Here is a 26751-nt window from a genome sequence, read left to right as displayed (position 1 = left end):
AAACCATGTTATTCTTCCTCCCCATACCTTTGAACAGGTTTTTGCTTTCCTTTACCATGCAGCTTATTGTCAATAGTTAGAAAAATAGTATATCAATTAAGATATGATTTCTCATGTATGTTTAGTCATACTTTATCGAGATGCTGCTTTAGCTAACTTGTTATGTCGGTAATGTAGTTCTAAAATATCGCTTAATTTTTCTAAAATTACTTCCGTTTTAGAAGTAAGATGACTGTGAAGACATAATATGCTTGCTTTAGTTCATTACATGTCACATACTCAAGAAACAGATGAGAGATTTAATATAAACAACACGATCACATATCAGTTTAAAAATAGTGATGAAAGTTCATACCTTATTGTAACATCAATCTTTTAACCTTGTGAGTTTTGTCACATCAACACATGTAAATAACGAGCGAAGATGAAGAGTGAGTCAGGATCTTCTTTAACAAACAATACTATAAAACATTAACGACATCTATGTAGAACATTCTAGTTATATAACTAAGTATACATCACTGACTAAAGACAATTGTTATAGAAATAAAAATACATAAATAAGAACCTCATGCACAGTACATAATAGCATTGAGATTACTCAAATTCCAAAGGACTGCTGCTATATCTTATAAAGTTTCACAAGTTTTAACTCAGGAATAGGGAATCACCTATCTTAGACAGGATTTAAATGCCGACACGATTTTTGAAACTGTGAATGGATTTTTTCCTTTCATTAATCAAAAATTCCATACATGTATATTCTTGCATAAGTCAGTTCATATTATAAAAAAACTTTGTTATTGAATAAATCTTTGTAAATCATGAATATATTTCAAACATCAACTCACGCAATTGTAATTACTTATGATCAATAAAGACACTGTAGATACAACAATAAAGGATGCAATAAAAGTATACCTTAAAACTGTTAAACAAATATGATCAAAAGTATAATTTTAAAAGGTCACTGTGTTGCATGAATCAACATGTCACAAAATTAGATTCGGTCGCGTTCTTCCTTTGGGTGTAAATTTATCCTTCCTGTGTTTAACATTTGCTTACTTTTCAAATTTTTTATTTTAAAAAAAATGGCTTGTTGTATACAATTATCAACATTTTGCTAAACACACAGAGATTAGTCAAAAGTGGCGTCAGCAAAGAAGGGAGGTGATGCATGATTGGACATTCTATCCCCCCTACATAAATTTTCACAGATTCCATTTTTTTATTCGACAAGTATGCTATTTCACCACTCCCATACCTTTGAACAGGCTTTGCTTTCCATTACCACGCAGCTTATTGTCAATAGTTAGAAAAATGGTATATGAATTTAGATATGATTTCTCGTGCATGTTCAGTCATACTTTATCGAGATGTTGCTTTAGCTAATTTGTTATGTCTGTAGTGTAATTCTAAAATATCGCTTAATTCTTTTAAAATTACTTTCGTTTTAGAAGTAAGACGACCGTGTGAACAAAATTATGCTTGCTTTAGTTCTTTACATGTCACATACTCAACAAACGGATGAGAGATATAATATAAACAACGCGACCACATACATATCAGATTAAAAGTGGTGATAAAAGTTCATACCTTATTGTAACATCCATCTTTTATCCTTGTGAGTTTTGTTACATAAAAAAATTTGAATAACGAACGAAGATGAAGATTGAGTCAGGATCTTCTTCAACAAACAGTATTATAAAACATTAATGACGTCTATGTAGAACATTCTAGTTATATAACTGAGTATACATCACTGACTAAAAACAATTGTTATAGAAATAAAAATACACAAATAAGAACCTCATGCAGAGTACATAATAACATTGAGATTACTCAAATTCCAAAGACTGCTGCTACATCTTATAAAGTTTTACAAGTTTTAACTCAAGAATAAAGAATCGCCTATCTAAGACAGGATTTAAATGCCAATGATTAAGACACGATTTTCGAAACTGCGAACTGATATTTCCCTTCATTAATAAAAAATTCCATACACGTATATTCTTGCATAAACCAGTTCATATTATAAAAAATCTTTGTTATTAAAGAAAACTTTGTAAATCATGAATACATTTCAAACATCAACAGCAAGAAATTATAATTATTTATATGTTGAATAAAAACACTGTAGATACAACAGTAAAGGATGCAATAAAAGTAAACCATAAAACTGTTATACAAACATGATCAAAAGTATAATTTTAAAAGCACACTGTTTTGCATGAATCAACATGTCACAAAAATAGATTCGGTCGCGTTCTTGCTCTGTGTGTAAATTTATTCTTCCTGTGTTCAACATTTGCTTACTTTTCAAATTTTCTTACTTCAAAAAAAATGGTTTGTTGTATACAACTATCAACATTTTTCTAGACACACAGAGATTAGTCAAAAGTTGCGCCAACAAAGAAGGGAGGTGATGCATGATTGGACATGCTATCCTCCCTACATAAATTTTCACAGATTCCCCTTTTTCCATAGACAAGTATGCTATTTCACCTCTCCCATACCTTTGAACAGGTTTTGCTTTCCTTAACCATGCATCTTATTGTCTATAGTTGGAAAGTTGATATATAAATTTAGATATGATTTCTCAAGTATGTTTATTCATACTTTATCGAGATGCTGCTTTAGCTAAGTTGTTATGTTTGTAGTGTAGTTCTAAAATATCGCTTAATTTTTCTAAAATTACTTCCGTTTTAGAAGTAAAACGACCGTGTGAACAAAATTATGCTTGCTTTAGTTCTTTAAAAGTCACATACTCAACTAACAGATGAGAGATTTAATATAAATTTAGTTGTGAGTATATGATGGGTATGTCGATATGTCTACTTATTGTGTCGTTGTCTTTACTGGAACAAGGTTCTTTAAATTCGCGTGCGTGCTTAGTCTGTGCGCTCCCGAGTACTTTACTTTCTGTCCAGTCGAATGTGTGGTTGTTTCCGTAGGTATGTTCTGCCGGTAGTGAGTTCGGATCTCGTGGTTTTATGGCGTTTTTGTGTTCTGTGAGTCTTGTTTCGATTTTCTTTGATGTTTGTCCAATGTATTGCTTCGAACAGTCTTTACATGGTATCATGTAGATCGCGTCAGTTGTATCATTTTATCAAAAAACCTTAAATCTAAAGCACACAATGAGAAATCAAACACTCCAATGCAATAAGATTTGTGTACGAATAGGTCGGAGAGCAAATAATAGTTACTGACATCACGTAAAATCTCATTTACATCACCATTCTCGTGAACATTAATTACATAAATGATCTTACTTTCGATGCCTTTTGGAAATGCTATGACTGCTTGTTTACTATCACTTACATAGCAGTTGAACTTTACATCATTTACAGTTTCCTGTTCTTCAACAAATTTTTCAATGACAGCTGTTATGGGTATTTCTGCAGTATGCCAAGGTTTCAAGTAAAGTTCATTGTTGTTATTTCCCCATTTCCATAATGTGTATTCTGTTTTGTTTGTAGTTAAAATAACAGAATTATCAGGTGATACAGCTGCTGCTCTAACTTTTGAACTATTGACAGGAAGTCTTTTGTTGTACTGTATCCCACCCTTGGTAATTCTAACAACTTGAACAAACTTTTCTTCCTTAATACAAACTAAGACATCACCAAATGTTAAGATTTTCTTAGGTTTAAATCCAATGTTTAACTGCTTCGTCTGAGTGGAATCTACAAAATTTTTAGACGAAGAGGATATCTTTGTAAGATGATCAGAACCATCCCATATCCACAGTAAACCATCTGACCACCAGCATCCTAATGCATTCTTCAGTTGCATTGGTACAGTTTGAATAATAGTGCAACGTTCAATGCTCCAAATATGAATGTTGACGTGGTCACCAACAGCGAAAGCAGCAAAAAAAGATCCATCCGGTGAAAAACACTAACATTTAAATTCAAATCTCTCAAAGATAAATGAAGGTCTCCAAAGATGATCAGTTTTGAATATGTTAAGCTTGGAAAAACATGGCACAACGTAAAATTCTTTAAACGAGATTGGATGGACTTTGTTAAGAGTCCTATCAACACATGGACACTTAACAAATGGTAAAAATAACTCGATTTCTCCTTGATCGTTGTATTTTGTCAACTGAGGGATTTCAGAAAGCTTTCCATTCTGGCTTGTATGATACAAAATACAATCACGATAATGGTGTGTTATCATTGAATTTAAACGTAGTGGATATTTATTTTCTCTTGAAAAAATATCAATTGCCTTAGGGAATTGAAAAACAAACAAAGTCTTGAAGAATATTTCAACAAAGAGCTCTGAATATTTATCGGTGCATTGTAGTTTTTGGTAATCAACAACGCAGCGTCGATCGATTCTTTGCAAAGTCAATGAATTCCATGCAGTGAACACTTCTTTAGAAGATTTTTCAACTTATTGTGCTGTAATGAACAAACCAGAATCTAAGAAAGAGCAATGATTAACGACATCATCTGACTGTAAACTTTGTAACGGAAGTCCATTGTTAACGTCCCACAACATTACTTCAGTAGATCCATCACTAGTTACCAGTCTATTTCTGGTAGGTGAAAAGGAGCAACAACAGATGTTTCCACGTAGAAAACCATAGCTCTCTGTTGTTGGAGAGTGATAGGTGTCATACAGGAATATAAATTCGTGTACACCATCGAACTTTTCTAACCATGAATCATCAAGTGCAGTGCCTAGATTGAATCGTTCTTCAAGTTCTGGAAGTTCAAAAATAGATATTTGACCATTTTCATATCCCACAGCAAGAAGTTTTTCATTGGACGACACACAAAGAGATGTAACGTTAGCACGCAAGGGGACACTCAAATGATGATGGTTTGTTAAATATGTTGAGTCTAAATCCTCAAACCAAACATCCTTTCCTTGTTTCATTAAATCCCTTGCCAATAATCTTTTTTCGTTACTGACATGAATTCTGTTTGCAAATCTTTGTAAATAAATAAAGATACCATCATTCACTAATGGCACCTCTATTCTTATAGAGAAATGATATAGTAGTTCCCCAAGTACATCTTTTTTCAAGAAAGTTCGTAGTTTCTTAATGATTTCAAAAAATTCAGACCTAATGGTTTTCACGTTAATGTCTTCCACAACCATTAACCTCGCACAAACCACTTTGACATCTACTGCCCAGCTAACGTCAACATTTTCGCCACATCTTGACATGTGATAGATTCCATTTTCAAGCATATTTAATCATAGCAGTGTTCATCTGATCTTCAAAAATGTTCATCCACTTAATTTGTTTAAACACTTTCTCACAAGCATGCCATAAGAACTTATGTCCATTTTTTGGATTAACTGTAAACTAATGCTCTTCATAACCATCTGATTTTAACCAATTAATGAGAGACTTGTGATACACGGTTAAATAATCATCGTAAATTGGAAAAAATTGAGATAGGACTTCATGTATTTTAATACGATCTTTAAACTTCATGTCATCAGAAAAACCTAAACATTGAAAAAGAAAAGACAAAGGCAAAATACTTTGATAAGTCACCAACATTTCAAGACATTCCGTAAAGTTTTTATCGGAAATAACGTTTTTGTGTGTTGATAAAATTATTCCATTCAATAATTTATTTAATCTCTTGAATTGTTCAGTGTAAAATTTATTCAACCCAGTAGGAACCAATTGTTCTATACTCTTGACAGTTAGCTCAGTTTTTTCTTTTTTTAACTTCTCTTGTGCGTGGTAAGCGTACAGAAATGAGCCCTCGCATTTTTCAAACGGATGAGAGATTTAATATAAACAATGCGAACACATACATATCAGATAAAAAATGGTGATCATAGTTCATGCCTTATTGTAACATTAATTTCTTATCCATTTGAGTTTTGTTACATAAACACATTAAAATATCCTCCTCTAATAGTGACTTCGTCATCGGAATCTGTATCTACTCGTACACTAGTGGAGCATCAATTGGCATCGCAGTGCGCTTACCATTCACCGGTAAAAAGATCATTATGGCCTGATTCGTTTCTCTGTGAGGAGTAGATTTGTCTATTGCAACTGAAAAGTGGGGGCAAGCCAGTATTTACCAAAGGTTTTTGTAGATACGATGCCGTTTGCTTAATGACGTGGATATATGTAGCCTTTACTATATGTGGAAACTGCTTTCTATAAAGTTGGAAGATATAGAGCTAAGATTAATGACAAAACAGCTGCGATAACAAAAAAAAACCCCCTTAAAATCAAACCTTCCATGTCCGATAGTCCCAACGTCTATTCCACAAAAGGAAAGGAATGCTACCAATGACTCGTACGATAAAGCCGCAGTCTTGATCTTACATATTTCTATTCCTGCAGACACCAGCTTAACGTTAGTGTCAATGTTTCTTTCCTTTCGTTGTTTCTGACTCAAATGATACTGTAAGGCCTTCATATGGAATTGACCAGCATTTCGCGTTGAACTACAGTTGACATGTTCGAGGATTCTGTTCTTAAAACTGTACCATTCTTGGTTGGATCCTTGTGAGTACTTTTCAGTCCGAGCAACATCATAGATCAGACCAAGGCCCCAGGATTTGTTTTGACCATTCCTAAAAGTTAAGGAAATGTGTTAATCAGACTACATTTATAAACTTTGTATTCTACAATTAGCAATCACTTGCATTTTTTAAATTGGATTTCCTTTGATATATTCGTGGCAAGGAACACATGTTACGCGACATCCATCTGTCAGAATATCGACTTGTATTTGTTCGCAATTGGACAATTCCACCAAATTGCTGGCAGCCTTCACACCAGCATCGCTAACAGCTTCTATCTCGGTTGTTATGGGATTTTGGCTTGATCTTCTTCTAACATCACCATCCATGCTTAATGCCTCTAATCTGACTAGAATTTTGTTGATACCATCCTCAATTCTAGCAATAGGATTGTCTGATACGTCATCAATCTCTTGCGATCCTTGTTCGTCAAAAAAATCTGCTACCGTGGATTGTATTTTCCCTGCTGTGTTGCTATCCTTAGCTACCAATACATTTGGAAATAAAACATTCGTATTTCCAGTATAAGAAGTACTGGTCTGAGTGCTGTCATTCTCATTCGCATATACCTCATGACCAGAAAAAATGGACGTGATGGTGGATTTGCATGACAATGACAGATCTGTATTGACTGTATTAACAGTCTCTTCATTTGCAATCTGCTCTTCCCTTTGTTGAATCTTTTTTTGTTTTAACAATGCTTGAGCCTTCAGATAATTTATTGGCACAATGACTGACATATAATTTCCTTTCTATCCTCTATGTTTTCTTGCCCAATGCCTTTGTTTGTACGACTTGGATCCTCTTGCCAACTCATGTGAACAAAGTAAACATATGTGTGGATCATATTGATCCTTTTTCACCTTCTTCTCCGGTGGAGCATTGGCATTCAGAGATAGTGGTGATGGTCGTTTACGTCTAAATATGGCACTCCATTTTTCCTAAATGAAGATATTTAGTATTTCTGTAGAATAATTTTAGAATTCATTCTGAGCAATTTGAAAAATTACGAAAGGACAATGCTCACCTCAGCAGATTGTTGCGATTTTACATTGACAAGTTCGTTTGTCTCATCTTCCTCAATTTCAGAAGTCATTTTCAGAGCACGTTAAAAAGCAGAAGAGGACCGAAATGTGGTTTTAAAAAGCGTGAATGCCTCTTGCTTTTTATATAGTTATTTATTGATAACGTGATTACAAGTTGTCCGAAGACAACCTTATCCCAAGGCCATATGTGCTAAATGCCAACCATGTTCTTATCATATCAAAATAAACCCACCAATAAAATAAGTCTAACAGTAACTTAATACTACTTTCTACAGTGGTGACACCGACTTTATGAAATTATAGCCAGTGGCGACGCCAGCGGTCATGCAGGTCATGCAACAATGCATGACTAAAAGTTTTCCCAAAAATGTTTAAAATTGAACGTAAAATTGTTTGAAAAATAATTTCACATTAACTTTTCAACATCTATACGCATATACTTTTTATTTTTTAGGCGAAATAATATTAATCTAAGGCTTGTTTCCAAACGTCGAACTTTACATGCGCCGAACGCATTTCAGGCAAAGAAAAATGAGACAAATTCCTCATTATCTTTTGTTTTTAATGCATTCGTCACTTGTAAAGTTTGTCGTTTGAAACGGGCCTAACACCACATTCTAACAACGCATTCATATTTCATAGTGCGTGGATCTTGTAATGAATACTACAAATATTGCTCTGTAAAATAATAAAATCACTTAAATCAGTTCGTTCATTTAAGTTCATTCATGTTATTCATGACGAATAACACGAACTCAACATGGGGACGCATGCTGACGCCTGATGCATTTGCTTTGCTATATTTTGAGGAAAAAAGAGGATTTTTCAAAGTATGCGCCAACCACGGTCCGCGAACGATAATTTAATTGACAGTTCTGTGCAGCCGTGGGCGAAAATTGAGATATTCACATCCAATTCAAACGGAAGTTATGCGTTGAGAAATGACATTTTTATAAACAGTAACTTCCGATATTTTAATAGCAACAAAGGCTTACAAAGCAAGATGCAGTCTCTTGCAATATCACACAATCACACACTGTATCATCAATATTCCTTAAATTACTATTTTTCCTTCCAAAGATTTTGCAACGTACAACATGTTTGACACAACAAAACACTGAAAACAGCCTGTGTACACCGAGAATAGCGATACTTCGTATATTAATTTAATATTATTATGCTTTGATCGTCACATGCGCACCAGTGCACCAGTTATTTCATAGTGCGCAACGGAGATCTCGTCGAAAAACGACATACTTTCCAGCCTGGGGCCAGTACATTATATTCATTGCACACGTTGACATAGATTTCTCCATAAACATATATACATATAACTCAAGCAGAAGAATATGAACAATCCATTGACACTAAAAACTAAATGTTTGCCACGTATAAAAAAGTACAAATCATACATTGAGCAATTTTAAAGATACTATTGACAGCGTTCGGTGACATCCTGAATGAAAGATTACTACACTTAATGTTTTGTTGATAGCAAATGTAGAAACTGGTTGAAAATGCATAAAAACATAGAGCAAATAGAATCGAAATACATCAGCAATAACTGCAATCATTACTTATGGATTTATACCTAAAGCCGTTTCGCAAGCTTTCTTTAGTTGTAAATGATGAGACTTTTTGTTTCTTTATCGAGTAGAATTCTTTGCAAAGCACCAGATAGGAACACGTTCTTTGTTTTCACGTTCTTCTGCATGACTGAATGATTTAAAAAGTTCAAAAGGAATGAAAATAAAACCTTACTAAGGCATCTCTATGAATTACTATTCCACTGGAATTCCGCCATCTTTCCATGTTTCATTCTATTTAATCACGTGACTATAAGGAAGTTTCAGTGAACTCCATAACGTCATCAAGATGTTTTTATATACGGGAATTGTTGACAATATATAACATTTTCTGTCTTTAAGGTCATATGTACATAATAAACGTACAAAAATCTCTCACATTTTTCAACTAATGACCATAAAACCCAATGACATGACATGACATAATGATGGTGTTTTGTAAATGTGAAATTTTAACATCATACAAAACTTGTTTCCACGATATTAACATGCGTAAGGTAAATTTTATTTATAGTTTTTGAAAGAATGTTCAAAGAAAGTCACTCTATAATTTGAAAAAAATAATCTTCATCTACAACAGCACCATATTGTCAAATGAATCACAATGAATGAGTTCTCGACATTCTTTCATTTCTATGTAGTGAACGTTTAATATATAATAAAAATAACCAAATAATCTGACCATACATTTGTATTAAAAAGTAAACCATCAACATTGACTTCGTTCAGAGATCAAAGGTTTCTCACTTTTGGTAATTTTCACATGTAAAACAAGCGACCATCCTTACGACAATCAACATCTTCGTGTGATATTCTCAATTTCATCACAACTTTGACAATGCTACAGTGTTGAATTCTCCAAATATAAATTTGAAAGTTGACGGGAATCATAGGATGAAAAAGATCTTTACTTGACATTACAAAAAACTAATTTCTCTCTCTCTGTCCGTGATATTTTTACATAATTGAAAACTGACAGTTTTTCCTGGGTTGAAACAAAGGATATGGACAATTTTTTCTGCAATATTTTTGAGTTCGTTGTTGATACCATAAATAAGTGTCCTTTTGTGATAGAAAGAACTTTTTATGTTCGTTTTAAGTGATATGTAATGTTAGTAAATACGATAGATTAATATAACTACAAAGGTTGAATTAGTAGATTCATTCAGGTACATTGAGTTTTAGAAAGTTAACTCCATATTCCTTATTTTTTACTAAAGCTATAGTTCCTGTGTTGGAATGCGTAGTTATATTTAGTGCAAGATGTAATCCGTAAAATTTAGCACACATTTTACCACTGTTTACATCTACAGCAACCAATGATTTATCAAACGATTGTCCCAAAAAATATGATTTATGTACGATTGTCCTACGCCATAAATATCCATCGATACTCTGCCAAATCGTACTCACGTCATTGTTTTCATGCATATTAATTACATAAATGCCAGTTCTCTGTTTAAATTTTTCGACTGTAAAATAGAATGTAATGACCGCTTGGTTACTATCACTTATAAAGCAACGGACTTTACGACGAGTTTTAGTTGTCTGTTCCTGAACAAATTTTTCATTAAAAGACGTTATGGGTATTTCTGCAGTATGCCAAGTTTCCAAGTAAAGTTCATTGTTGTTATTTCCCCATTTCCATAATGTGTATTCTGTTTTGTTTACAGTTAAAATAACAGAATTATCAGGTGATACAGCTGCTGCTTTTAATTTTGAACTATCGACAGGAAGTCTTTTGTTGTATTGTATCTCACCCTTGGTAATTCTAACAACTTGAACAAACTTTTCTTCGTCAATACAAACTAAGACATCACAGAATGTTAAGATTTTCTTAGGTTTCAATCCAATTTTAACATACTTTGCTTGAGTAGAATCTGCAAAATTTTCAGACAAAGTTGATATCTTTATAAGATGATCAGAACCATCCCAAATCCAGAGTAAACCATCTGACCACCAACATCCCAATGCATTCTTCAGTTGCATTGGTACAGTTTGAATAATAGTGCAACGTTCAATGCTCCAAATATGAATGTTGACGTGGTCACCAACAACGAAAGCAGCAAAAAAGATCCATCCGGTGAAAAACAACAACATTTAATTTTAAATTTCTCAAAAATAAATGAAGGTCTCCAAAGATGACCAGTTTTGAAAATTTTAAGCTTGGAAAGATAAGGCACAACGTAAAATTCCTTAAACGAGATAGGATGGACTTTGTTAAGAGTCCTATAAAGACATTGACACCAAACATTTGGTAAATGAAACTCGATTTCTCCTTGATCATTGTATTTTGTCAACTGAGTGATTTCAGAAAGCTTTCCATTCTGGCTTGTATGATAAAAAAAGCAATCACGATAATGGTGTGTTATCATAAAATGTAAAGGTAGTGAATATTCCTTTTTACTTGAAAAAATATCGATTGCCTTTGGGAATTGAAAAACATACGAAGTCTCGACGAATTCTGCAACCAAGAACTCTGAATATTTATCGGTGCATGGTAGTTTTTGGTAATCAACAACGCAGCGTCGATCGATTCTTTCCAAAGTTAATGAATTCCATGCAGTGAACACTTTTATAAATGCTTTCATGACAAGATCATCGTCTTTCTTATTTTCTACATATTCTGCTGTAATGAACAATCCAGAATCTGAGAAAGAGCAACGATTAACGACATCATCTGACTGTAAACATAATAACAAACGTCCATTGTTAACGTCCCACAACTTTACTTCAGTAGATCTATCACTAGTTACCAGTCTATTTCCGGTAGGTGAAAAGGAGCAACAACAGATGTTTCCACGTAGAAAACCATAGCTCTCTGTTGTTGGATAGTCATAGATGTCATACAGGGACATAAATTTTTGTACACCATCCCACTTTTCCAACCTTGAAACATCGAGTGCAGTGCCGAGAGTGCATCGTTGTTCGAATTCTGGAAGCTCAAAAATAGATATTTGACTATTTTCATATCCTACAGCAAGAAGTTCTTCATTGGATGACACACAAAGAGATGTAACGTTAGCACGCAAGGAGACAGTCAAATGATGACGGTTTGTTAGATATGTTGAGTCTAAATCCTCAAACCAAACAAACTTTCCTTGTTTTAATAAATCCTTTGCTAATAATCTTTTTTCGTTACAACGATCAATTCTGTTTGCAATAATTTGTAAATAATATAAGCTATCACCAAACATCAATAAAGGCTTTCTCCCCATAAACAAATGAAATAGTTGTTCCTCAAGTACATCTTTTCTCAAGAAAGTTCGTAGTTCCTTAATGATTTTAAGCAATTCAAAGTACATGGTAATAACTTCAAGTTCTTTCACACACATTAACCTCGCACAAACCACTTTGACATCTACTGCCCAACTAAAGTCAGCATTTTCGCCACATTCTATCATATGGTAGATTCCATTCTTCAAAGCATATTTAATCATAGCAGTGTTCATCTGATCTTCAAAAATGTTCATCGACTTAATTTGTTCAAACACTTTCTCACAAGCATGCCATAAGAACTTATGACCATTTTTTGGATTAACTGTAAATTCATGCTGTTTGTAACCATCTGATTTCAACCAATCAATTAAAGACTTGTGATACAGGGTTAAACAATCATCGTAAACTGGCAAAATTTGAGATAACAGTTCAATGATTTTACTGCGGACTTCAAACTTGATGTCATCAGAAAAACCTAAATAGCTAAATAGTAAAGGTAATGGTAAAAACTCCCGACAGGCAGCCAACAATTCAAGAAATTGCATGAAAGTTGTTCCTGAGATAACAGAACTTCTGGGACTTTTCTTCGTTAACAATTCTTTTACTCTTTTGAATTGCTTTGTGTAAACACCGCTCAACCCACTAGGGACCAATTCTTGAATGTTTTCGTAAGTAAGCTCAATATTTTCTTTTTTTAAGCTCAGTTGTGCGTAATACGCATAAAGAAATGATCCCTCACATTTATTAACTAATAACTGAAGAACGTTGCAATTTATCTGCACACGATGATTCAACTGATCTCCCAAAAATAGGCCCTTCAATTTTTTAACTATTGACAGGGAAGCACCATTACTATTTTTTTCCGCCGGATGACTCAACTCATGTCTCAAATACTTGTACAGGTCTTCTTCGTTGTTTTCATCACGAGGATTAGTTGTAATTTCCACAGGATTCATGTCTTTTAACTCCTTTTGAACAGGAAGTTCTGGACGACTGGTGATGAAGATTTTAATCCATTTAGGCAGTCGGTCAAACTCTTCTGAAATCAATTCCAACAATTCACTTTTGCCATCAACTTGGCTTTCATCTAAGGCATCAATAACCAAAAGCATTGGTTCATGATCTTCAAATGAATGCAATGGATTATTTAATAAAACACGTAATGCATCGGTGACTGATTCGTAGGAATGTTTTCTCTGTAATTCTTCATTCAGTTTACATTTAAAATCTAATATTGTATCACACATGCTACAGGCCAATGATTCTATCAACATTAGAGGATTCCTCTCATCGGATCTATTATACCTGCAGAAATGACAAGCAGCAAGTTTCTTCTTTTCGGAATATCGTCGACACACCTCAGCAGCAAACACACTTTTACCAACGCCAGGACTGGCAATCAAAATCATGACATTAGAAGCATCTTTACTTCTATCGTTAAACCAAGTGTCGAGTTTTTCAAATAACCATTGTCTAGTGCCTTCAAGGTATTTCTTGTTAAGATATTTTATAAGACCATTAAAATTACACTTTCCAAGCTTCTTGAGATCTGAGCATATTTTGTCCTCCGGCATTTCTACATCAGCTTTTGTTGACATGTTTTCTTTAATTTCTTCAACTTCATTTTTCATAACTTCAAAATCTTTTTTTAATTCTTTTACAACCTCTTTAGTTTCCTCAGCGACATTGATTAACTGTTTTTCTTTTTCAAACCAGTTTTTCAATATTTCAATATGGTTTGCCTCATCAGGACTGAGGGGAGCTTTCTTTAATTCATCTATTTCCGTTTGTTGAATACCCAGACCAACCAATGCTTTTGAAATTTCCTGCCACAAATGCTCAAACTCACTGTCATCTACACTAGTTGTACTTATGTGACCGTACACTTTGTTTCGATAAAACTTTATTCTTGCAATGTTTGCTGAGATTGAAGAATCTGAAGAGGAAGGAAGATTATCCCATCCACCATGTGGCGCTGTTAGACCACATATGTTACGCAATAAAACAGTCAATAATGAGATATCAAAGTTTTGAATGTCAGGTGAGCCAGTTGATGGATAAAGAAGGTTCCATTGCTTTTTGTTGATAACTTTGAATTTTATTGATTCCAATTTACTCGTGGTAGAAGTATCATTAATTTTATATTTTAAGTTTGATGATTGAAGGTTTATAATGCTTTGCAATGTTGTTTTTAAGGCTTGGGTTCCTTTATTGATTATAAGTTTACTCAAACGAGTAAAATTTTCCTCAAACTTTAAGTTTTTAGGTGGCGAAGCCATTCTTTATTCTAGAAATGAGGAATGAGTTTGTGAAAAAAAGTATAATTTAAAATGTACAAAATGTTTACAAAAGTTCAAAGGATAAATTAAAAATAGTACTACAAGTCATTTATAAAGACATGTGTGCTTCATTTCTTTTTCTCGATAAAAATTGTGTTCACTGCCTAGTTAAATGAGCCAGTAATTCATCTTATATCAAGGCATTAAAATAGTAGACTTGATACAATGAAAAAACACTTAATAATATTTTCGGCTACTCGATGCGAGAGGCAGCATTTACCTATCGATAATAACTCCTAGTTAATAAATAATATATCTTATTTGTCTAACAATCGTGTGGTGAAAAGATACGTCGTTCTTTTAACAAGATATATCAAACTGGTTTGCTGTGTTGTATGAATATTTGCTTATTAACATTGGACTATATTGCTGATGATTCTGTTCCAACTTATATTTTTGCTAGACTGCAGTTTAGCCGACACCCGAAGCGCTTGTGACCACGGGCTCGTATTTGCTTGTGATTATAGGGTAGGGTTTGGGTCAGTGTCCAAGGTTTCCGCTAAGCTGCAGCCTCGCAGAAGTCTACTACAGTCCTGCGGGATACTGGCTTGGCCGTGCTGCTATCCCAAAGCTGGCTAAAGAGGCTGGCATCGGCCAGGATGTGGCTCATGAAAGGGTAACAAAACAGGCCATCTGACAGATCTACTTGCACGCACCAACGCGAACTGCCATCACCCAACCTCAGTTTGACATCAGCACCCCGAATGAGGTCCACCAGGCCGCAAATTCAAATACGCATTGACGGTCGTCGACGTAGCAAGTCGGTATAAGGAAGCCCAGGTAATCACTGACAAGACAGCAACCCAGGTTGGGAAGGCGTTGAGTCTATCTTTGCCCGTGGGCTTCTTCGATGGCCTAAAGGTTTACAAGTCGCCGCGGCTCGGAGCTCCGCAGGGCTGTGCAAAAAGCATGTGATAAAAATGGTGTCACGATTCGACGGGGTAAGGTCGGGGTTCATAGAGATCAGGGGATGGTAGAAAATTTTAATCGAATTTTGGCGGAGCAATTGTTCGGTTATCAGTATCATCGCGAACTGGCTGAGCCCAGAACTCGGAACAAAGAATGGGTATCAAGATTACCTGAGTTGGTTAAAGCGCTCTATAATGAAACTACTCGTTTGACGGGCGAAAAGCCTTCCCTTGCGATTCGGAAGAAGAGCGTTAAGGCCAAACCCGCTGCGCCGGCGCCTCGTCCAGTTGGTTTCAAAGAGCGACGCTTGCCATCGGATGTTATGGTGCGGTATTTGTGTGCGCCTGGCGAACTCGAGGGTGGCGAACGGCGTAGGGCGACCGATCCTATCTGGAAGGTGACCTCCCAGCAGGTCGAGCGAGCTGTAGTTGAGGGGGGAAGCCCGTGTTGTATTATTTGAGCGATTGGCCCAAGCGCACGTTTGTGCGCGAGGAGCTCCATGTGGTGCTCTTTGGTACCGAAACAGCACCGGCTTAGTCGATGGGGTCCTGTCACGCTTTTATGAAAGCAAAGCTTTCACTATCACGCTCGCTCTGGTACTACGCCCACGGTGCCTTGCGCTTAGCCGTGGAGCAGCTCTTCTATGAAGACAATCATTTCTTCGCCTGTGGCACCGGCTTCCCTATGCCCATATGCTAGGGTAGAAATCCCATCGACCGCGATCCAACGCTTCGTGTCCAGCGAGATTAACGATGTCTTGTTGACGTGCTCGCCGAAGATCTGATGCCCGCGACTGCGCAGCATATCCATACCGTTGCGGAAGCGTTTTCCTTCAAAGAGCGCCTCTTTGTACTAGGCATGACTGATATGCTTTTCCACGACGGCCTTTTTAATACTTTTAGCCTTTTAACACCTTCGGCTTTCAGGATAGAGTACATCTTAGGCCTGAATCTTACAAACTCAGCAATAGGCACCCCGGCTCACTCGCCCTTCATTTCCCCCAGCACCTTCTTGTTGACTGTGCTAAACAGCGGATGGTCTTTGGGATAGTTGTGGTGTCGTATTGATCAGCGTAACGCCTCATGTCAGCGTACACGTCCTCAATTTGGATCTCCATCACAAGGCTGTCGGTGTCGGTGTTGAGGAGCTCTGCTGATGACCCGTACTGCACCTTGAGATGGTTGTAGTACCAGTCATACATCAGGTGCTTCGAGAGGTCGAGAATGCTCATGCCCACGAAGAAAGGCCGGTTGAGCAGCAGACTGCTTTTATTCATGTGAAAGGCTGCGAGGTCTACCGCATCGCCAAAGATGAGATGCCGATTGAATGTCGGCTTGGCAATAAGTTTGCGGAGTCTCTCGTCCTCGCTTGGCCGGAGCAGCTTCACATCGACACGCTTTCTGAGGTTCTCCATCGTCTTGCCGAAAACGCTGCTGATCAGCAGCTTGTAGAGGTTGACTTCAAAGTCACTCTTTGCCCTCTTCCGGAGTTCGGTGTTTTTCCGATATAGGGCTCCATTTATGGGTTTTGATCGAAGCGGAGCGCTCTGTGGATCGTTTTCAGGCGCATGCCAAGCTGCAGATAGAGCTGAAGATTCCGAAGATTGCAGGACGTATCGGGTCTTGTCACGCAAGACGTCGGTAAGGAGAGCATCATTCCGAAGTAAGAGGTCGTGGCAGTCGCCAAGGGTTGTGCAGCCGAACCTTTTATCCGTGGGCATAGTTGTCATCGGTAATGCCTTTAATGGAGAGTTTGCTGTAGAAAGCCTTCGGCGGGAGGGAGCCCTCGTCAAATCTGGACAAGCCGACCATATACTCATAGGGGTAGATTCCCTTGCGGAGCAGGAGGGGACGCCTCTTTGGGTTTGGCTCGAAGTCTGCTGTGATGCGCATGTCTTGCGGATCGCTGGCTTCACCAGTTTATCCAGACGTAAGAGCATAAACTGGGCGCTGTCCATGAATCGAGGCTGGCCGATACTGAACGAGATGTATTTCTCGGCGTCGTTGGGGATGCAGGTAACCTTCCCTTTAGTCTCTGCGATAGTCTGCATTATGATATGGCTGTCGTAGCCCCGCAGGTTGTGAAAGACAACCGGTATGGTTGTCGTCTTCGGGCTGAGCTGCAACTTAAGGTTGCACTCATTGTGGGCCACACCTCGGTACTTGCCAGTAATGTGGCAGTGGTCTCGCATAGAATCGCCTTCGAGCAGCTTGCTGCAGACGTGGCAGGTTGTGGCTTTTTTGTGTTTCCTCAGTCCTTTCCTGTCATGTGCATAAGCTCGGGTTAGCCAACACCGTCTTGATCTTACGCTCTTCTTCTTGGAGCATATCCAGGAAATGCTTGGCCGCGTCAGGCCATCGGTATAGCTGCGGCGGCTGCGTTTCCCCGTCGGAACGAACGACTATGTACAAGTAGCCGCATGCCTCGTAACTGGAGGTTTGCTGGGTACCTCTCTCGAATTCGACCAAGCTCTCGAATTCGGCGTAGATTATGAAGGACTCTTTGAGCTGCTTGTGGTAGTTCTCAAAGCAGATTTGGTCGTTTTTTTCCGGGGGTTGGCATTCTGATGGCAACCGTGGCCTGGTTGATGCCTCAACATTCAGGCTTATGCTCTTCCAGCAATTCCCGTCTGGTGAAGCCGTGAAGGCAACGCTCACAGAAGGGCAGCCGTTGGGTATCCTTCGATTCCCGGTTGAGAAGGCAGTTGAAGTCCTTGATCCAAGTGTAGTGGTGTTTCTCAGGAGGAACACCTCTGAGACGAGGAAAAGATTCACAGTCTTGCGAGCTCTCTCTTCTTTGCCCACGATGACGATTGCCTTCTTATTCTTGACCGTGGTGGGAAGAGGAAGGTATGAGCCTCCATGTAAAGGCTGGTAGTGAGCGATGTCAAGCCAGAGTGTTTTAACACGATCCACTATCCACCCAGACCCTTCCCGAGTGAACTTATCCAATCTCTCCAGGATAGTTTGGAAGGCTTCATGTAGGGCTTGCGGAATCTCATGCGCCTGTAGCAGCGTGATCTGCTTTGTCCGGAACACTGCTGCTTGAAGCACTTCAGTACCATTTGCTTCATCCTCCGAAGGTCAACCTCTACCGCCAACTGGAGCTTACCTCCTCGTAGAGCTAATAGCTCCTCGACGAGTTTGCCTTTGATGTAGGGCTGGGGCGCTTAGATTTATGTATGCAGCCTGCCAGGGGGTGAAGTGCGCTAGAACCGGTAGTCTCTATACTGCTCATTATGACATGGCATCATGTCAACCGCATCACTGACTCAGAATTATTTATTATCAAACCTTTTCTTCGTGTAAAAGCTTTATTTTTTATGGTGGATAATTTGAAACAAAAAATGAAACCTACCTTCCACTCATGATATTAAATATAGCTTTAAAAGTCACTTATAGAATCATTCAAACGATTTTCATTTGGAATGGAGATAAAAATTAATTTGTTTATAGTCATACTTCATACTACGCAATGCTTCGGTATCAAATTTGTTAAGTTAGAAATGTAAATACAAAATCTCGGTTAACTTACGTAAAATTACCTTTGTTTTAGAAATAAGACTTCATATACGACGATCATGTGGACAAAATTATGTTTGCTTTATTTCTTTACATGTTACGTACCTAACAAAAGATGAGAAATTGAATATAAAAAACGCGACTACATACATATCAGTTAAAAAATGGTGATCATAATTCATTCATACATTATTAAAAAATCAACTTTTTTAATACATTTGAATGACGAACGAAGATGAAGAGTGAGTCAGGATCTCCTTCGACAAACAGTATTAAAACACATTAATGACATCTATGCAGAACATTCTAGTTATATAACTAAGTATACATCACTGACTAAAAACAATTGTTATAGAAATAAAAATACATAAATTAGGACCTCATGCAGAGTACATATTTAACATTGAGATTAGTTAAATTCCAAAGGACTGCTGTTAAACGTTATAAAGTTACGCAAGTTTTAACTCTGGAATAGAGAATCATTTATCTAAGACAGGATTTAAATATCAATGATTAAGACACAATTTTTGATACTCTAAATGAATTTTAATTTTAAAAAACACTTGAGAAAAACGACGATTTTTTTGAAAGCAAACATGTTTCGACATTATCAGAATGCCATCTTCAGTGCAGAATGATTAGTGTTAAGTAATATGATACGTAATATGACATGAATAAATTAATTACAATGAATAGGATTGTGAAGGATTCTGACCACTGAGCTATGAAGTCACTGTGTGACTTCATAGCTTAGTGGTCAGAGCACTGCACCAGCACCGCAGAGGTCATGGGTTCGAATCCCGTTGAGTCACCTGATTTTTTCAGGTCCTCAGACGATTGCTTAAATTGTCCAGCAAAGTGCGAAGATCATATCTTCATTTAATGAATAGGATTATGATTTAGTTACAAAATATGATACGTAATATGATATGAATAAATTAATTACAATGAATAGGATTATGATTTAGTTACAAAATATGATACGTAATATGATATGAATAAATTAATTACAATGAATAGGATTATGATTTAGTTACAAAATTATAAAATATTTACAAAAAAGGAAAAGAAAAATAAGTATTAAGAACTTATAACAAAAAATATTATTATAAAGTAAATATAGTGTTGTAGTAGTGAACTTGGATATTTAAATCGAGATTAGTTTTATTAATGTGTAGAGCTTCCTTGATTTTGAGTGAGAAAGTGGATTGATCAGTGTCGATGATTTTAAAACAGGAAGGTGAGAATTTGTTTTTACATGAAAGAGAGGCTTGAAGATGTTTGTAGATAGTGGAGTTTTTGTCTGTGTGAGTATGTTCCTTTATCCTGGTAGATAATTGGCGAGAAGTTTCACCAATATAGCGGGAATTACATCCGCACATGAAAATTGATAAACTACCATAGATTTGGAAAGTTCGGGTACTGGGTCTTTAAACGAAAATAAAGATTTTATTTTAAAAGGTGTGAAAATAAGTTTAACGTCAATGTCAGTGCAGTAGCGTTTAATGATTTGTGTGAGTTTGCGTTGTGTGTGTCGTGAGTAATCACCTATGTAAGGTAGTTTGAAATAACGTTTATTGTCAGGTTGTTGTCTATCGTTAGTGTTAGTTGTGGAGTTAGATGAGTCAGTGCTTTTCTTGTTGTCCAAATAGTGTTGTATAGTGTTGTTGATGAAATGAAAAGGAAAAGAATTACGTTGGAGAGTGAATATTAGTTTCTTTAAATCACGTTGAAAGCCGATGTCTGTGTTGTTGAGTTTCCGTGTTCTGTCGGTCAGTGTTCGTATCAGTCCAATTTTGTAATTTAATGGTGTGAAACTAAAAAAGTTAGTCAGTAGTCCTGTATATGTTGGTTTGTGGTACGTAGAGGTCATACAGTTTTCATGTGATTTAGTTAGTAAGATGTCAAGAAAGGGTAACTGATTGTCTTGTTCGGTTTCGTATGTAAAGTTTATGCTTTGATGTTGTTTGTTGATGTATTCGTAAAAGAGTAATGCTTCGTCTTTGTTATGAAAAGTACAAAAAATGTCGTCAACGTATCTGCGGTAAAATAAAGGTTTGTTGTTGCTGTAGTTATTTAACCAGTTTCGTTCGTGAAAACACATGAAAATGTTGGCTAGAATGGGTGCCAAGGGTGAGCCAATACTTACCCCGTCAATTTGGTCGTAGTACTTACCGTTAAATAAAAAATGAGTCTCTGCCGTAGTGATGTTAAATAATAGTTTTAGTTCTGTTCTGCTCATTTTGAATGTAGGGTTGTTGGTAAAAATTAAATCAATAGCAATGTCTATGGTTTCGGTCAGTGGTATGTTGGTAAAAAGGCTTTACGTCAAAAGAAATAAAGAATTTGTCATGTGGAGCGTTAGTGTTAAAAGATAAAAAATCATCGACAAAACTAAAAGAATCTTTAGCAGAATGGTCATTAGGTATTAGGGGTTGGAGTAAAGAGCTGAGGTATTTGGCTAATTTGTAGTTATACGAATTGATTGAAGAATTTATAGGTCTGATAGGAGGTATATCATTGATATTGCTTAATTTATGAAGTTTAGGTAAACCATATAATCGAGCTGGCTGTGAACCTCTAGGGTACATTTCTTGAAATGATTTTTCGTTAATAGAGTTCTTTTTCTTTAAGTTACGTAGCAGTCGTTGTAACTTTGCTTCACGGGAAATTGTAGGATCATGATCGAGTGGTTTGAACTTAGATAAATTGTTAATTATAGTGAGGCAAGAGTTAATGTATACCTGACGATCCATAATGACTACACCATTGCCTTTGTCAGGTTTAAGAACAATGATTTTGTCATTTTAACGAATGTTCCTTAGAATTTTATGTTTCTTCAGGTCTTTAGGAATTGGATGGTAGGAAGTTACGTACGTGTGTGCCAAGTGACCAAGTTTCGTTTTTAGTATTGAATAGTCCTCTTGTTTGATAAGTTTATTTCTTAATGAATAGTGGATTCGTTCGAATGTTGCCAGAATGTCGGAGGAGTGGATTTTTGGAGGTTTGAATCCACTATTCAGTGTAACGTAACCATGGTTTCGTGCTATAAACCATTGAACTAAAATACATCTGGAACGCTACCTGTAATAGAAAAGTCTAATAAATTCTTGAAGCTAAATTTTACACCCAGACACGCGTGTGTAGTGAATCAATTTTCAGAATCTCGAAACACTAAACACGCGTGTCTGGATGTAAGATTTGGCTTCAATTTTTTGCTTCAGGTAACGTTCCATGTATTTAAGTTCAATGCAACAAACACAACCCTGTGAAAACTATATATTTATACACAACTTAACTTTATATACTCACTCTATTTGTTGGTGCTACAAATGCATCTATGACCAACCATTTTTGCGTCAAGATTTCAACATCTTTATCTGTCAGAGGTTCACATATACGTAATTTGACTTCAATCTTTCCACCAATCACCTTGCGACCTTTCTCGGGATCCATAAGCCGCAATTGTAAACAAGTCCACTTACGACAGCAATCGTTCTTACGTACGTAAATTTTGAATCGAGATAACATGTATTTTAAGTGACATTATGTATGACAGTGCTGCCACTCGTAGGGGAAATCCCGTACAATAGGGGGATTTAGTGGTTCGTAGGTGGTAGGGGAAACCTACAGGGAAAACTGTGAAATGTAGGGGTATTGTAGGGAGAAAAGAAAATCGTTTAAAAATGAGCCTCGTTTTTGCCCAAAATACTCTTTTCTTCCTGTGTTCTCAGGATTTAGCAAGTAATTGTAACAGAATCTTTCTTTTGGCACATTTTGTGACCATATATGGCAATAAAAGATCAGCAACTTAAGCCCGGCGCACACGAGAGCTATGTGCTTAGCAAAATGTCATTCGTGTCAAGTGGCGCGAGCAAGTTGCTCTCGTGTGCGCGTACTGTTTCCGACGACTTTTGCCTTTCCTGGCAGAACTGGCAAATATCAAACATGTTTGATATTTTTTGCCACGCGTGGCGAAATGCTTTGTCGATTAAGCTTATAAGAATCTTTCTTTTGGTACATTTTGTGACTATATATGGCAATAGAAGATCAGGAACTTAGATAAACTCAGTGTGTCATTTGCGCCACCTGCATGTCATTACTTCCTACGCCAAATTACTAACTTTGTCGTCTAGATGTTCTTAGTTGTCAATAATATTTTTTTTGTATGCATTTTTTAAAAACAGACTAAAAGATTCAATGGTCCTACCCGACGTAGGTATATAATAGGGGGATATGTAGCTGTGTAGGTGAAAGTAGGGGAAAACAAAGAAAATAATCTTAGGGGGAGGTAGGGGGAAAATAAAGTTTTGGTAGGTGAAATGTGCAAACACAGAGCGGAAGCACTGACGTATGACGTGTTTATCAAATAATGGAGGTGTTACTGGAATACTAGTTCTAGTCCTTTTTCTGTCTTTACACATCACGTGGCAGACATTAAGAAGATGGTGAAGTCTGAAATGCTACATTTGGTAAACATGCCTATATTTGTACAAAGCTTATACTATACACGTATAGTTCGGCATTTTAGCTTACCGAAATGTTGTCTTCAAATTTTAGCGGGAGGGTGGCCGTCCAGTTATATATAGTTCAATGATTTAAACACAGTTTCTGCAATTATTAATTCATAAAGTTCAAAAAAATACCACACATTACTTACATTAAGACATTCGTGAATTTCACATCTATTATTAAACGGTGATAACTTAAGAGAAGCTTGAGCCAGCGTCTTGTCACCTTTCAGAAATTTTCTAAATGGTTTGAACATTTACTGACGATAAAAAATATTTCACATAATGTAAAACAATGAAACATCCATCTCACGTACGACAAACCTGTTGTATTTTATTTCAAATTTCACAATTTGTCGTCGAAATATTCTCGCCAAAGATCTGTTTTTTCTGTCGATAGATATCTTAAACTTTTAATCAAATTCTATACGAAAAAACAGCGTAATTGATCATCGATGTAGAATAATGAATTTAAGGAGGAGGAAGGTTCTAGCATATCAAAAAGCTTACAACCACAACATTGGATATTATTGACGTCTCGAGAACTGAAGTATAACGACCATTCTGTCTCTTGTAAAAATACTCCTCCCCAGTCCCCATTCACACTCCAATAACCACAACATAGGATACTAATGACGTCATGAGTACTTAAGTAACACGACCATTCTGTCCATAGCATTGAACTAAAATACATGGAACGCTACCTGTAATACAAAACCCTAATAATTTTTTGAAGACGTGATTTTGCCCCAGACACGCGTTTGTAGTCAATCAATTATTACTCCGCGCGAGAATTTCGAAACACTAAACACGCGTGTCTAGGGTAAAATCTCGCGTGTCTGGCGTACGATATGGCTTCAATTATTTGCTTGAGGTAGCGTTCCACGTATTTTAGTTCAATGGTCCATAGTAAAGTAACTCCTCCCCAGTCCCCACTTACCCCTCAATACAAGATCATGCAGGGATCCAATGCTGTATGATATCATTCATTTCGAATCAAACTTACCACGATTAATGTTGTGTTTGATGGTTTCCGTGAAGCCAGTTTGAGGTTGATCCTAAAGTTGAGTAATTTTAAAATTTAGTGTAGATAAATAACATTGATTTAAGAAAAAGTGAGAAAGTGATTGTTACATGAGAAAAACCTGTCGTTTGCAAAACATAGAATTTGTTCAACGGTAATGAGAACAACTACTTGAACAATGATTTTATTGTCTAACAAAATTGTTAACAATGCTTCCATTGTTTGTCACAATTGCACGCTCTTGCGTTGCGTCTAATCATGCAAAGATGTCAATTCACAGTCATGTTGTTGAATCATTGTAGTGTGAATGTGATTTTTTTTATAAAATAAACACAATGAAACGCGTGCGCTGATTGGTCTAGAGCCGTGTTTGCATTAACCTGTGCAAAACACATCTGAGCTCGACCAATCAAATCAATGAAAACAATTAATCATTCAAAGAGAATTTGCAAATCGATCATGAAGACATTTTAGAGGAAAAATTAAAATGTTTGTCTTTTCCGTATTATTGTTATTTTATAAAAGAAATAAAAGATGTTTTTCGTGTTTGCACAGGCCTATGCTAACCTCGGAGATGTTTGTGAGAACTCTCGAGCTTGTGCAACTCTCGACCTTCGATCTCAGGCTTGCACTGATCTGCTCTCAAAGGTCTACTTGGTTTGCATAAGCCTGTGTAAACACAGTAAACATCTTTTATTTCTTAAATGAAACATAAACCAACTTACGTTTAGAAAGGGAAATTCATAGGACACATACACTTTCATATCGTCTTTGTTGTAACCTTAAAGTATATTGAAATTTTTTAAAGATTGATTTTTAACGTTTATAGATGTATGTATCAGATCAAACATCATTGTTTGACCTGACACTTATTAATCCTCTAGACACCTTATTAATCCTCTAGACACCTTATTAATCCTCTAGACACCTTATTAATCCACTATATTTTATCCTAAATCCTAGGCAAAAAGATTTTAATCCAACTCAGCAAGAATGAAAAAAAGACATATTTACCTGAAAGAAGTGGAATATTGATGCATTTGACGATTCTTCATTCACAATCCTGGTCACCCTAATCTGTATTCAAACTGTCAGGTTGAAAACAAAATCAACATAAAATAATTATGTTAGTGTTCGTTGACTAAGCTGTCAGGTTGAGAATAGAATAAACATAAAATAATTATGTTAGTGTTTGTTGGCTAAGCTGTCAGGTTAAAAATAGAATAAACATAAAATAATTATGTTAGTGTTCGTTGGCTAAACTGTCAGGCTGAGAATAAAATAAATATAAAATAATTATGTTAGTGTTTGTTAGTTAAAGGTGTTCGTGAAATTACTGCACTAAAAGCAACAAATAAAACTAACTTTACATACAGTAGCGTAGTCAGTCTTCAAATTTAGTCACTCTAACCAAATGTTAGAACATTATTATTTGTGAACTTAATGTTGGGGTGTTGATGGTTTAAGTAGGTAAGAAAGGGTTGCATAGGGTTTATATAGGTGAGAAAGGGTTACAAAAAGTAGCATGACTTGACTCGCTGGTGTCGAATGGCGAGTGACTCGCGATGTAGTTGCGAGTCACTCGAGAGTGACGTGTTGCGATTGAGTGAGTGACACGCGATGCAGTTGCGAGTTACTCTCGAATGTGAGAAGTTTACGAGTGAATCTAAATAACTCGCAAAAATTTCTTTCTCCAGTATTTGATATTGACAACATAATCTTAAGTGTAGTGACAAGTAAAATTCGTTCAACATTTTGAAAGCAACGGTTTTATATCTTTTTATGAAACATGGGAGCAAAACGACTATTCATTTGAAGCAATATCTCGGGACCTAACGACGTTAAAAACTTTTGAATTTTTTTACAAAAGCATTTTAATAACTTCACATTTCTCATGGCACAAACATTAATCGTAAAGCGGTAGAGACCATAGAGAAATGTAAAGTAAATGTTACGCAATCAATGAGTAAATGAGATTAGCGCTCAAACATTTTCTTCTAAAAGTCTTAGATTATGGACATATATAATCTTAGGAAAGAATGCATTAAAAAGACGAATCTTCTTTAAAGCTAAATATTTA

At 36.3% G+C, this 26751-nt stretch overlaps 1 long non-coding RNA gene and 1 pseudogene across 1 annotated transcript; both read right to left on the bottom strand.

Annotated features, from left to right (window-relative positions):
- Positions 1 to 26751, bottom strand: part of LOC124456245 — a 109221-nt pseudogene that overhangs the window by 44278 nt on the left and 38192 nt on the right.
- LOC124456263 lies at positions 24039 to 25708 on the bottom strand. Its single transcript, XR_006952189.1, has 4 exons — positions 25686 to 25708; positions 25397 to 25452; positions 24654 to 24705; positions 24039 to 24071 (listed from the first exon to the last, which is right to left on the bottom strand). It is a non-coding gene; the product is annotated as an uncharacterized LOC124456263 (long non-coding RNA).

Source organism: Xenia sp. Carnegie-2017, unplaced genomic scaffold (assembly GCF_021976095.1).
Source record: "Xenia sp. Carnegie-2017 unplaced genomic scaffold, XeniaSp_v1 HiC_scaffold_44, whole genome shotgun sequence".
NCBI lineage: Eukaryota > Metazoa > Cnidaria > Anthozoa > Malacalcyonacea > Xeniidae > Xenia > Xenia sp. Carnegie-2017.
The sequence above is the reverse complement of the archived record's forward strand: the minus strand, read 5'-3'. Positions and strand labels throughout refer to the sequence as shown.